Below are 15,592 nucleotides of genomic sequence, written 5' to 3'. Positions count from 1 at the left end.
CAATTGAGTTGGAAAGTAGACATCCAGGGTTTTCCAGCGATGTATAATAGTCCATACTTTGCCCAAGTTTAGATGACGCAAAATGGCGTTCAACGCCAGTTCTCTGCCCAATTCTGGCGTCCAGCGCTAGAAACAAGCTGCAAAGTGGAGTTCAACGCCCAAACTGGCACAAAAGCTGGCGTTCAACTCCAAGAAGGACCTCTACACGTGCAACACTCAAGCTCAGCCCAAGCACACACCAAGTGGGCCCCAAAAGTGGATTTATGCATCAATTACTTACTTTTGTAAACCCTAGTAGCTAGTTTATTATAAATAGGACATTTTACTATTGTATGAGATATCTTTGAATCTTCGGATCATCTTTGGACGCCTAGTTCTTAGATCAGAGGGGCTGGCCATTCGGCCATGCCTGGACCTTTCACTTATGTATTTTCAACGGTAGAGTTTCTGCACTCCATAGATTAAGGTGTGGAGCTCTGCTGTTCCTCAAAGATTAATGCAAAGTACTACTGTTTTCTATTCAATTCAACTTATTCCACTTCTAATATATTCATTCGCACTTCAAACTGAATGTGATGAACGTGACAATCATCATCATTCCCTATGAACGCGTGCCTGACAACCACTCCCGTTCTACCTTCGATTGAACGAGTATCTCAGAGATTACTAATACAGGGGACCGAGTCTGAGATATTGGGATCTTTGTGGTATAAGCTAGATTGATGGCGGCATTCATGAGAATCCGGAAAGTCTAAACCTTGTCCGTGGTATTCCTAGTAGGATTCTGGGATTGAATGACTGTGACGAGCTTCAAACTCGCGAGTGCTGGGCGTAGTGACAGACGCAAAAGGATAGTAAATCCTATTCCAGTATGATCGAGAACCTCCAGATGATTAGCCATGCAGTGACAGCGCATCGGAACATTTTCATAGGGAGGAATAGGATGCAACCAACGACAAAGGTGATGCCTCCAGACGATTAGCCGTGCTGTGACAGAGCATTTGGATCATTTTCCCGAGAGAGATCGAAAGTAGCCATTGGCACCGGTGACATCCTTACATAAATCTAGCCATAGAAAGGGGTAAGATTGATTGGATGAAGATAGCAGGAAAGCAGAGGTTCAGAGGAATGAAAGCATCTCTACACGCTTATCTGAAATTCTAACCAATGAATTACATAAGTATTTCTATCCTTATTTTATTAATTATTTTCGAAAACCCCATTACTATTTTATATCCGCCTGACTGAGATTTACAAGGTGACCATAGCTTGCTTCATACCAACAATCTCCGTGGGATTCGACCCTTACTCACGTAAGGTATTACTTGGACGACCCAGTGCACTTGCTGGTTAGTTGTGCGAAGTTGTGAACCATGGTATTGGCTTCATGTTTTTTGGCGCCATTACCAGGGAAAGAAAGAGCAATGAATTTTACATAATCAAAGTGTAATCACAATTTCTGTGCACCACAGTTCCTTGAGAAGACAACCCGAGATTTGAATACTCGGTTAACAAATTTTAAGGGGTTTGTTACTTGTGACACCCAAAACGTTTGTATGAAAGGACTTTTGAAGGTTTAGAAACTATACTTGTAACGAGGATTTATCCGCAAATTTCTAGACCACGCAAAAGTTCTCTCATCAACCACCTTGATGAAGAGCTCCCCATAAGTCCAACTTAAGGACAATAAACAAAAGTGCTAGGTGGGAGACAACCCACCATGGTAACATCTTTCCCTTTTCCTCTTTGTAAATATTGGTAATTTAGATTTAATTTCATATTTTGTTTGATTATTTGAGTTTAATTGGGAGTCTAGTAGGTCAAATAAGGTTTTGTGATGTTTCGATAGTTGTTTGGAGGTTGGGAATGCTTGGTTTGGTGCAAAAACATAGAAAAAAATTTTGAAAAACAGAGTGCCAACCCGCGCGTGCGCGCACCTGGCGCGTACGCGCGCCTCAAGCATTTTCGACCATCCACGCGGACGCACGATGTACGCGTACGCGTGGATTGAATATTTTCACTTCCCATACATTTACCCAAGAGTTGTGCCTGAAATGTGCCAACTTTGTGCCCCAAGGCACGCGCACGCGTACCTTGCGCGTCCACGCCGACTCTCTGCTTTACCATGCACGCGTACGCATCAGCCGCGCGTACGCGTCGCTTCCATTTCATCAATCCACGCTTTCGCGCACATGACGCGCATGCGTGGGTTGCCTTGTTCAACCATCTTCTTTTCTTCTCCTCTTCCCATTTCTTCTCTTTTCACTTCTTCTCTTTCCACCCTTCAAACATCATCCAACACTACCAAGCATCATGTAACACCATTTCTTTTAGTTAGTTAGTTAGTTTAATTTTTGCTTTCCATTACAAGTGTTGGACTACTAATCTTGTTTACTGTTTACTGCTGCTGCTCATTAATAGGATGTTAGTTTAACATCATTGTTGTTATTGTCATTGTTGGATTCCTTTGTTGAGGTTACAATTTATTACTTGGTTTTGAGTCTCCATGTTGAACATTTCTGAATACCAAGTACATGTTACATTGCCTTCATGTATCTTAACTCTTTAAATTGCATGTTTTGGCCACCATGCATTCATCATCTATTGTTAGGCAATTGTACATTATCAATGCATTTTTTTTAGGATGCTTGTTCTAACTGATCATCACCTATTTCATGCATTGAGATTTAGGAATTGTGAAATTGGATCGAAAGCTTACCTAGCGACATATTTTTGAGCTTTCTAAGCTTTGTGGACCATGCTTGCTATGTGATTGATTTTTGACTTCTATATCCTTTTTCCTAAGTTCCATAGCATCCATGTGTTTCACCTCTATGTCACTTAGGTGTTGCAACAGTTTCAATATGTGTCATTGATTGTTGTGTGAGTTTCATATACCATTTTGTTCACCAAATTCACTTACACATCAATCAATGTCCATGCACTATCCAATTTCACATTTGCTTGATTAATTGCTTGAATGCTTCCATGCCTCTTCACTACTTGTGTGGTTGACTTAACCCACAAGTCTTTTGAAGTATTTCAAGCACACTAGAATGAATGAAAGGTGTATCTTCTTTTGTATAATTGTGACATGGTTTCTAAATACTAGAGTGTGAGTTCTAAACCGTATGCAAGTTAGGACCCACACACTTATTTTCATTAATGTCACACCAATTCACTCACTCAATTCTAATGATTTACCTCATTCCAACAATCCATGCTTCCTTGCTTGTGCATTTACTTGTCTTATTATCTCCTGTTTTCTATGTTCAGGATGGATCATCATAAGAAAAAATGGAAGTGGGAGAAGAACACGCAGCATCAGTTGACCTACCAACTGAAGGTAGCAACTAGGAAAGTCGCCGAACCTGCTTGTTCATCTTTGGATGCACCGAGGACGGTGCAAACTTTTAAGTATGGTCAATTGAGTGCAAAGAGGTCAGGCTTGACAGCTTTATGGTTCCTTCATTTCTTCATGAGTTCTCCCACTTTGCATGCTTTTCTCCTCACTTCTTCCATCCAATACTTGCCTTATGAACCTGAAATCACTCAACAAACACATCAAGGCATCGAATGGAATTAAAGTGGATTAAAATCACCAATTTAAGGGCCTAAAAAGCATGTTTTTACACTTAAGCACAATTCAAGGGAGAATTACAAAACCATGCTATTTCATTGAATAAATGTGGGAAAAGATGATAAAATCCCCTAAAATAAGCACAAGATAAATCACGAAATCGGGGTTTATCAAATCTCCCCACACTTAAACTAAGCATGTCCTCATGCTAAAATCAAGAAAGAAGCAAGGGGTATCACATTTATTCAATGCATGCTAACTAAATGCAATCTATCTATATGCAATCTATCTATATGAATGCATCCACTTGGTCAAAACAAGTCAATTTCCAAGAATATATATACAAACACAAGGGCTAAGGCAATAGCAATCAAATCAACCCACAATTGAATTGAATCATTGAAAGATTTTACAAACTTGCAAGAGAAGATGATCATGGGTGGAGACATGTAATTGAGCGATCGAACCCTCACCGGATGTGTATCCGCTCTAGGCACTCAAGTGTATGGGGTTGATTCACTCAATTCTCCCCTAATCATGCTTTCCAAGATTTGTTTTTCATCTAACAATCAACAATTACTTTATGCATGCATACAAATATCATGAGGGCTTTCCCATAGGTTGTAATGGGGCTAGGGTCAAGGTAGGATGCATATGGTCAAGTGAGCTTGAAATTTGAATCTTTGATTAACTTAAACTTCCCACCTAACCTATGACAACCTATACAATTCTAAACAAACCTAACTACCCATTCTTCACTTTTTTCACACACTTATGCATTCTCTTTTTGATCACCACCCATATGCATTGACTTTTATTGAACCTTGTTTTGGGACATTTTGTCCCATTTTTATTGCAATTCTTTGTCTTTCTTTTTCTATTTATATTATTTATTTTCATTCATTTTTTTCTCTTTTTTTTATTATTATTTTTTTCATTACATTTTTTTTCTTTTCGAACTAAAATATATATATACAAGAACATCAATGCATATGGTTTACACATGATTAATACATGAGTATATACCCAATTCCCATGATTTTTTAACAAAAACGTAAACATACTTTTATCTCTACCCAATATTCCCAACTTTCCCAAAATCAAATGATGAACACTCTCACTAGCCTAAGCTAATCAAAGATCCAAACAAGGGACATTTATTGTTTTTCACTTAGGCTTGTAATGTGCTACAATTAAGAACAAATGGGTTAAGCATAGGCTCAAAATTGGCTAACAATGGAAGATAGAGGGTAGGCTATTTGGGTAAGTGAGCTATTTGAACAATGGCCTCAATCATGTAAATGCATGTATACACAAAATAATGGACATATAGAATTAAACAAATCAAAGATTACAATCATAGGAAGAGAATAATGCACACAAGAGTAAAAATAAGTGGTTATATATGATGTAACCACACAATTAGGCTCAAATATCACATGATTGTGTTCTTAGCTCAAAAATCATGTTCCACAAAGTATATAATTCAAGCAAGTTCTAAAAAAATTTTTTTTTCAATCAATTGCGGTGCCCTATAGATAAAATCCTTGGAAAATATCATGATTTTGACTAAGCTTATTATATACATATGCAATGCAACCAAAAATCCTAAAAGACCTAAAAATGAAATGCAAAAGTGTTGGAATTAGAAACTTGTCACCCAAAAATGCCGAGCGGTCAGACGACCTCCCCACACTTAAAAGTTTGCACCGTCCTCGGTGCATCCAAAGATGAACAAGGGGGTTCGGCGACTTTCCTAGTTGCTACCTTCAGATGGTAGGTCAACTGATGCTGCGTGTTCTTCTCCCACTTCTGTTTTTGCTTATGATGATCCATCCTGAACATAGAAAACAGGAGATAATAAGACAAGTAAATGCACAAGCAAGGAAGCATGGATTGTTGGAATGAGGTAAATCACTAGAATTGAGTGAGTGAATTGGTGTGACATTAATGAAAATAAGTGTGTGGGTCCTAACTTGCATGCGGTTTGGAACTCACATTCTAGTATTTAGAAACCATGTCACAATTATACAAAAGAAGATACACCTTTCACTCATTCTAGTGTGCTTGAAATACTTCAAAAGACTTGTGGGTTAAGTCAACCACACAAGTAGTGAAGAGGCATGGAAGCATTCAAGCAATTAATCAAGCAATTGTGAAATTGGATAGTACATGGACATTGATTGATGTGTAAGTGAATTTGGTGAACAAAATGGTATATGAAACTCACACAACAATCAATGACACATATTGAAACTGTTGCAACACCTAAGTGACATAGAGGTGAAACACTTGGATGCTATGGAACTTAGGAAAAAGGATATAGAAGTAAAAAATCAATCACATAGCAAGCATGGTCCACAAAGCTTAGAAAGCTCAAAAATATGTCGCTAGGTAAGCTTTCGATCCAATTTCACAATTCCTAAATCTCAATGCATGAAATAGGTGATGATCAGTTAGAACAAGCATCCTAAAAAAATGCATTGATAATGTACAATTGCCTAACAATAGATGATGAATGCATGGTGGCCAAAACATGCAATTCAAAGAGTTAAGATGCATGAAGGCAATGTAACATGTACTTGGTATTTAGAAATGTTCAACATGGAGACTCAAAACCAAGTAATAAATTGTAACCTCAACAAAGGAATCCAACAATGACAATAACAACAATGATGTTAAACTAACATCCTATTAATGAGCAGCAGCAGTAAACAGTAAACAAGATTAGCAGTCCAACACTTGTAATGGAAAGCAAAAATTAAACTAACTAACTAACTAAAAGAAATGGTGTTACATGATGCATGGTAGTGTTGGATGATGTTTGAAGGGTGGAAAGAGAAGAAGTGAAAAGAGAAGAAATGGGAAGAGGAGAAGAAAAGAATATGGTTGAATAAGGCAACCCACGCGTGCGCGTCATGTGCGCGTAAGCGTGGATTGATGAAATGGAAGTGACGCGTACGCGCGGCTGACGCGTACGCGTGCATGGTAAAGCAGAGAGTCGGCGCGAACCCGCAAGGTACACGTGCATGTGCCTTGGGGCACAAAGTTGGCACATTTCAGGCACAACTCTCGGGTAAATGTATGGGAAGTGGAAAAATTCAATCCACGCGCACGCGTACATGGTGCGTCCGCGTGGATGGTCGAAAATGCTTGAGGCACGCGTACGCGCCAGGTGCGCGCACGCGCGGGTTGGTGCTCTGTTTTTCAAAATTTTTTTCTATGTTTTTGCACCAAACCAAGCATTCCCAACCTCCAAACAACTACCGAAACATCACAAAACCTTATTTGACCTACTAGACTCCCAATTAAACTCAAATAATCAAACAAAACATGAAATTAAATCTAAATTACCAATATTTACAAAGAGGAAAAGGGAAAGATGTTACCATGGTGGGTTGTCTCCCACCTAGCACTTTTGTTTATTGTCCTTAAGTTGGACTTATGGGGAGCTCTTCATCAAGGTGGCTTGTGCTTGAATCCATCCTTGAATATCCACCAATGCTTGGACTTCTATTGTGCTTCATCATTCAAAGTTAATAGCTCCAAGCTTTGATGGAGTTCTTCACAAACCATAGACTCTCAAAGTTGATCTTCCTTGTGCGATCCGGGATCCCACACTTTGTTTTTACACCCGTCCTTGAGTTGATCATGGTGGTTTCCTCTGGGTGGCAAGAGAGATGAATCCTCATGGAAGTACCAAACTATCCTCCTAAACCCATCCAATTGAGCACTAATCTAACCTTTACTCCTTGAAGCTTCAACCATAATAAGCCTAGACTTACAATGCCAACCACGAAACATCTTTCTTTTACGCTTCATCCCACAAAGCATCCTAAGTTGACCATCCGTTTCAAGCAAGCCATATTCGAGTGGGACAATAAGGTTAATAGAAATGAGTTTCATCCACTCAAATGAAGGTGTAGATGGCAACCTAGGCAAAGGTGATTCCAAGGGTCTTGACAAGGCGTATTCAATTCCCATCCTCCTTTTTTTAAGGGCTTCCACCTCTCCACAAAATCTCTTAATTTCAATCTTTTGTTCAACAATTTTATCTAAACCTTTTCCCTAACTCAAATCATAAATGGGAGGACGAGAGAAATTTACCTCCACATTGCTTTCAAATCCAATGGGGGAAAGTTCTTCATGTTCAAAGGATTCTTCACCACTAAGACTTGGTGCTTGATCTTCCTCACCAAGGGAACTTAATTCTTGCTCTATCCCATCTGATTCTTCATAAGAGATATGCCTCGGAGGTTGTGCACATTCCTCTTTAGCATCAAATTCAATCATCTTGGAGGGGTCTTCTTCAATCCTAGACTCCCAAGGTGGTTCCACATCTCCTAAGTCTTCAACCACTTCTTCCTCTTGTTCAATAATCTCTACTTCCTCCTCTTGTTGCATTTCTTGCTTTAACTCCTCTTCTTCACCTTGGAGCTTCAAGTTCAATCCCTCACTAAGCTCCTTGGTTGCTTCTCCACATTCCACAATGGAAGTACCTTGATCGCATAGGCTTAGGCGGGATGAGACTATGTTGCCAATGGCTTCTACCATGATAGCCGTTTTTGCTCTTAACTCCTCAAATTTCTTTTTATCCTCCTTGTGTTGCCTTAAGATATGAGATTCAAGATCCCTTAATTCTAGAATAAAGGCTTCATCGGGAGGTGATGGTGGAAGAGAGGGTTCATTATTTGTGGGAAAGGTATTATAGTCGGAAGGTGGTTCTTTTAGGTAGAGTTGTGGTGGTTCATCTTGGTAGTAATATGGAGGGGGAGGCTCTTGAAAATGTTGATGTTGGAGTAGTGGTGGCTCTATGTGTGGTTCATATGGCTCATATGATTGTTGGTAGGATGGATATGGATTAGGGTCATATGAAGATGGTTGGTAAGAAGGGGCTTGTGAGTATGGTTGAGGGTTATGTTGGGGATATGGCTCATAGGCATATGGTGGTGGTTCTTGAAAGTTACAAGGGGATTCACCATAGCCATTGGATTGATATGCATTATAGAATGGCTCTTCTTCATAGTGCATTAGTTGAGGTTGTTGCCATGAGGATTGATCATATGCATATGGCTCCTCCCACCTTTGATTATCCCATTCTTAATACACATCTTCATTAAGGTTCCCATTTCCTACAACATAGTTGTAATCACACTCATAGCCAAAGTGAGAATTCATAGTGAAAAGTGAAAATAAGAAACAAAAGCTAACAAGAAATAATGAAACAAAGTCCTAAAACTAGCAAAAACTAACAAGCAATCCAAAAATCAAGCTATTCACAATATTCACATATATACAATAACCAATAACATAACACCATTGCAACTCCCTGGCAACGGCGCCATTTTGATGAACGAACTTTTGTGTGGTCTAGAATTCACAAATAATGAAGTCTTGTTGTAAAGTATAGTTTCTAAACCAACAATAGTCCTTTCATACAAAATATTTGTTTGTCGCTAGTACAAACCCCTAATTTTATAAACCGAAGTATTTAAACATCGGGTCGTTCTCCCTAGGAATTGCAATAAAGTGCCTTGTTATTGGTTATGGAGTATGTTTTGGGGTTTTTGAGATGATGGACAAGAAATATAAATGCAAAGGAAATAAACTAACAAAAAGGTCTTGCCAATTCTCATGTTGTGGTTAGTGATTAGGATAGAGATCCTTGACCACCTAACCTTGCCAAGACCTTTTTGTTAGTTTATTTTTTTTTTGCATTTATATTTCTTGTCCATCATCTCAAAAACCCTAAAACATACTCCATAACCAATAACAAGGCACTTTATTGCAATTCCTATGGAGAACGACCCGAGGTTTAAATACTTCGGTTTATAAAATTAGGGGTTTGTACTAGTGACAAACAAATCTTTTGTATGAAAGGACTATTGTTGGTTTAGAAACTATACTTTACAACGAGACTTAATTATTTATGAATTCTAGACCACACAAAAGTTCGTTCATCAAAGATACAAGCAATTGATCAGAAGGTGTCTTTCTGACATGCTTTCAGAATGGAGCATCTTATGTATATTCTATGATGGTCTGTCTGAATTGTCCAAGATGTCATTGGATCATTCTGCTGGTGGATCTCTTCATATGAAGAAGACGCCTGCAGAAGCCCAGGAACTCATTGAAATGGTTGCAAATAACTAGTTCATGTAAACTTCTGAAAGAAATCCTATGAATAATGGGATGACTCAGAAGAAAGGAGTTCTTGAGATTGATACTCTGAATGCCATATTGGCTCAGAAAAAAATATTGACTCAGTAAGTCAATATGATTTCTCAGAGTCTGATTGAAATGCAAGCTGCATCAGGCAGTACTAAAGAAGCCTCCCCTGAAGGAGAAGCTTATGACTCTGAAAATCTTGGAAGAAAAGAAGTGAATTACATGGGAGAATCCTATGGAAACAGTTACAATCCTTCATGGAGGAATCATCCTAATCTCTCATGGAAGGATCAACAGAAGCCTAATCAAGGTTTCAATAATAATAATGGTGGGAGAAATAGGTTTGGCAATAGTAAGCCTTTTCCATCATCTTCTCAGCAACAGACAGAGAATTCTAAGCAGAGCCTCTCTGACTTAGCAACCATAGTCTCTGATCTATCTAAGACCGCTATTAGTTTCATGACTGAAACAAGGTCCTCCATTAGAAATTTAGAGGCACAAGTGGGTCTGTGATGGTGGCAGAAATTGACCAGTTAAGAAATTAATAAACAAAATACGTTGCAAGTACAGTTCTCAACCAGCTAAGATCCGCCTTCTCAATTTAAAAAGGGTTGTCACAAAAATTAGAATTAAAAATACTGGGAGTATGAGTCCCAGGTCGTCTCCCAACGAGTTGCAGGAAAGAGTGGTAATTTATTAATTAGAAATTTTCCAGAAGGTTTGAGTTGGGTAATGAGTAATTAAAATAATTGTAAATTAAAGTAATAAAACTAAGAATTATTATTAATATAAAAAAGCCTTGACTGGAGAATTGATTAATTGGAAGTTCTATCCTTGTTGGAATATTCTCAAGTGTAATGTAAAGAGGTTGTTGTTTTCACTTAGTTAACCCTTATTAAATAAAGGAAAGTCAAGTGATTGAACTGACTCTTATCCGCAGATCCTAGTCCTTTCCCTTGGAAAGGTCTAGCGTTAGTAGATACAGAATTAGCCAACAATGTTTGATTTAACTAAGCACTTGAGCATTCCAACTCAAGTGTCTCCTCTTAATCAACTCCCATGTCAAGTAGAAAATCTATTCCATTGACATGGAATTAATATTCATAAAAATATAAGAGGACATAATTGAATAAAATAAAATAAAATAGAAATTTAAAATTAATTAAAAGTAAAAACAATTCTATGTATTAATAAATCCAAAATGCAACATACTTATTTGAATAGAGTCAATGATCAACTGAAAAGAGTAAAGGAATAAGAAAACAAACTAAAGTAATAACTTCGACGGAGGTGATGATTCTTCAACATCCAAAATCCAAAGCAAAAGCATAAACTATCAATGTAAAAAGAATATAGACTCAGACCTAAAACTAAAAGTAATCCTAATATCAATGTATCTCAATGTGTGTGGATGCCTAAGGGTGTGTGTTGAAGCGTCCTGAGTCTTTTCACGTTCCCTGGCTTTAATATGTGTTTCTGGGCCGAAAACTAGGTTAAAAGGCGGCCCGAAATTGCCCCAGCGTATTCTGTTATTTTTGCAGATCGTGCAGGTCACGCGTATGCGTCGTCCACGCGTTCGCGTCATTCAGCGATTTTCCTTGTCACGCGTCCGCGTCGTCCACGCGTTCGCGTCATTTGTGCAGACTCCAATCCACGCGTACGCGTCAGGCACGCGTTCGCGTCGCTGTAATTTCTTCATTTCGCGTGCTCGCGGGAGCCATGCGCTCGCGTCAATGTTCACTGGTCATCTCCTTAGTTTCTTGTGTTCGTTCCATTTTTACAAGCTTCCTTTCCATTCTCTAAGCCATTCCTGCCCTATGAAGCCTGAAACAGTTAACACACGGATCACGGCATCGAATGGTATAAAGGAGAATTAAAATATATAATTAAAAGATTTCTAGGAAGCAAATTTTCAACCATGGAACAATTTTGGGAAGAAATTGTAATATCATGCTAATCATATGAATAAGTGGGTAAAGACTTGATAAAATCACTCAATTAAACATAATATAAATCATAAAATAATGGTTTATCAACCTCCCCACGCTTAAACATTAGCATGTCCTCATGCTTAGCTTAAGGAGATAAAGTAAATTAGTAGAGAAATGTAAGACTCATGCAATGCAATACAACCTATATATATGAATGCAACTATATGATTCTTGCCTACTTGGTAAAAAGGAAACAAGCTCTTCAAGACAAACATAAATTGGATTTCACAAATTCAAATTATTTAGTAAAAACAGGTAACATTGTAAGAAGACAGCTCATGAAAGCAGGGAACATAGAATTAAGCACTGAACCCTCACTGATGGTGTATATGCACTCTAGTCTCTCAAGTGTATAGGGTAATCACTCTACTCTTCTCTAATCATGATTTCTAAACTTTGTTCTTCACCTAACTAATCAACAATATTTAATGTACCAATGCAACATTATGAGGTCTTTTTCAAGGTTGTAATGGGGCTAAGGTAAGGGTGAGGGTATATATATGGTTAAGTGAGCTAAAATATGAATCTTTGACTAACCTAAGCTTTCACCTAACATACAAACACTCTATATAACTCTAGAATCATGCTTAGCTACCCAGAATTCTCACTTTTTCTTTACATACTCATGTATTAACTTTTCTTTTTAACTTGTATCACATATGCATTGATCTTTTTTATTAACTTAACTTAGCATTGGGGTAATTTTGTCCCCTTATTTAATTACTTAATTATTACTATTATTTTTGGAATTTTTTTTAACTAGGAAAATAAACATAGCTTATCAATGCACATGGATTTTCAATTTCTCTAGTTTCACATGAGTAGGTACCCAGATTCCCATTATTTTATCATGACACATTCCCTTATTAACCAATGTTCTCACAAATTCCCACACTCAATTGATACACACTTTCTATCTTAAGCTAACCAAAGATTCAATTTGGGGTATTACTTGTTTTTCCCGCTTAAGGCTAGTAATATGGTAAAATATGGAACAAATGGGATTAAAAGGCTCAAAGTGGCTAACAAAGGTAAATGGAAGGGTAGGCTATTTGGGGTAAGTGAGTTAAAAAAATTAATGGCCTCAATCATATGCATGCATATAACATATTAAACATTGGACATATAGAATGGAACAAAATAAAGATTACAATCATAGAGAAGCAAATACACAAGAATAAAATATTCATGGTTAAATAATGTAACCATGTCATTAGGCTCAAGTCTCACAGGTTGTGTGTTCTTAGCTTTTTAAACTATGTTCCAATTACAACTTCTAACAAGTTTTAACGCAAAAATTTCGATTTAAATTAGTGAAATTTTTTTTTTCAAAAATAAGGTCTTAAAAAGAAACTTATTATTTTTCAACCAAATAGAATATACATGCAACTAATTATTACTATGCAATCTATCCTATTCTACAAAAGAAAAACTAACTAAATATTCTATTTTATTGGTGTTTAGGGAAGAGAAATTACCTCCGGAAGTCAGGTACTGACCGACCTCCCCACACTTAAGGCTTTGCACCGTCCTCAGTGCCATCTGTCAGGAATAAAGGGGGGCTGGTAGCAGCATCTCCACCATTGGGACCATCATGGCTCCCGGTGCTGGTAAATGAAGTGGAGTCCGGGATATCTGGGTCTTCTTTAGGTGGGTGGTTACCAATGAGTAGCTCATTGAGGTATGTAAATCTGCGCTTGTTACGGCGCTCTCTTTGCTTCCCTTTCCGGTCAAGCCGGTCTAACCTCTCAAGTATCTGATGGAGCAGTTGGTTTGTGGATGGTGCTTGTGATGTGGAAGAAGAAGGGGTATCTTCTGCTGGTTCTGTGCTCCGGTTGATAGTGGCTGCTGGAGGTCTGATATACTTCCCGTTAGGGACGTATTGATCATCTCGTGGAATCATGGCCTTGTTGTCCCCAGCTCTATAGGAGACTCCGGCTGCTAAGACTAGATCTGAAACCAAGGCGGGGAAAGGTAAGTTGTCCGCAATCTGTACGTGTCCCATAGCATGCCAAATGTGTCTTGGTAAATTGAGGTGCTGGTCTGTAAGGATACACCAGAATAGAACAGCCATGTCTGCAGTGAAGGAGGACTCATGAGTGCTCGAAAAGACGTAATGGGACATGATCTGTGCCCATACTCGAGCCTCCAAGGTGAGTGCTGAAGCCAATATGCCCTTAGGTTGGGAACGATGGTATCCGTAGATCCATATGCTGCCAGGTTGTGCGATAACTCTGAGAATGGCGTATCAGTCAAATTGGTATATCTGGCGTTTGAGTGAAACTTCTTGAAAAGCGTCCAATCCTTCTGGAGTAAGGGGAAGATCTAAAGCTCATTCAATGGCCTCTTCTGTTATAGGGACTTGCTTCTGATGGACATAGACAGACTGCATGGTTGGCATGTGAAAATTGGAGTAGAATTCAACTACCCATGATAGATTAACCTGCTGTGGCTGTCTCCGTAGGAATTCCCATTGTCTTCGCTCAATGCGGGGCTCAACAATTTCAGCAATGTTGGTCGGGAGGATAAGAAGGTACTCATTGTTATAATTTCTTTCAGCAAGGATGGGGAACATCTTCTCACAGTAGCGGTTAGTGAACCGTGCAGTGTCCTTTGCTGGAAAGGCTTTCTCTTTTTCATCGACCTTGATGATCTTCTTTGTTCGTTTTGTTGAGGGTTTCACCGCTATTGAAGATGGCTCTGCCATTAATGTTCTTTTTGTTCCTCTCTTTGCTGGTGGTTTGGGAGTAACTTTTTCTTTACCTTTCTTGGTGGCCATCCTGAAAAAGGAAAAAGAGAGTAATACGTAAAGCTAAGGGTTTGAGCAAGGGAGCGAATATTAAGGGTGATAATCAATGCACGGTGAAGAAGGATGTCGTTAACACATGGTCTAGACTACATGTGAAAAGTTCATCAAAGGCAATATAGCAAGTGCATGTGATGGCAATTAAATGCAAGATGTTTATTGACATGCCGGCAAAGGCATGAGTAGCATAGATCAAGCATTCAATGTCCAAGTTAGATTACCAAGCCTTTCAAACTAATAATCTGTTTGTATTGATAATTATATTTAATTAATAAAATATAAAAGGAGTTTTGTGAAAAAACAGGCATTAAAGTAGTAGAATAGAATAATTTAAAATAATGCACAATGCCATACGGGCTTTTTCACAAACACTTAGCATGCATGGTAAATATGTTATTGAAAGTATTAAATTGAACATGCAAACAACCTTTTTAAGAAGTGATATTAATTGTCAAACAATTCCACAATAACTCACAAGCAAAATATAAAAGAAAATAATCACCTAGTTAAATATCTAACACCAATTAAAGGAATAAAAAGAAAGAAAAGAAAATATAGATAATAAAAGTGAAAAGGAAAAGAAGAAAAAAACATAAACATAAATAAGAGTAATAAAGAAAAAGTAAAAGGTAAAGAAAGAAAGAAAAGAACCTTGGGAATGGATGTGAAAAATAAGGTAAAAAGTGAGGAAGAATAGAGAAGGAAGAAGGGGGAAGAAAGAAATAACAAGGGAAAAGAAAAATTAGGATTTGGGGAAGAAAAGATAAGATATTTTAGCTAATCTGAATAAGCTGTGCACCGCAGGTGACGCGGACGCGTGAGTCACGCGATCGCGTGGTGGGCGATGTTTTTCAAGTGACGCGGACGCGTGAGGCACGCAGACGCGTGACTTGATTTGTGCGAGTGGCGCGAGAGCAGCCTCGCGTTCGCGCGACTCTCTGTCTCAAACTCATTTTGCCAAAGTTTAGGGTGACGCGATCGCGTGAATGGCCATAGTTGCAAAACGACGCAGACGCGTGGGGCACGCGGTCGCATGATAGGGGTTGT

This window comes from Arachis ipaensis, chromosome B1 (genome assembly GCF_059453495.1).
Source record: "Arachis ipaensis isolate K30076 ecotype BB chromosome B1, ASM5945349v1, whole genome shotgun sequence".
Classification (NCBI taxonomy): Eukaryota; Viridiplantae; Streptophyta; class Magnoliopsida; order Fabales; family Fabaceae; genus Arachis; species Arachis ipaensis.
Note: the sequence above shows the minus strand (reverse complement) of the source record.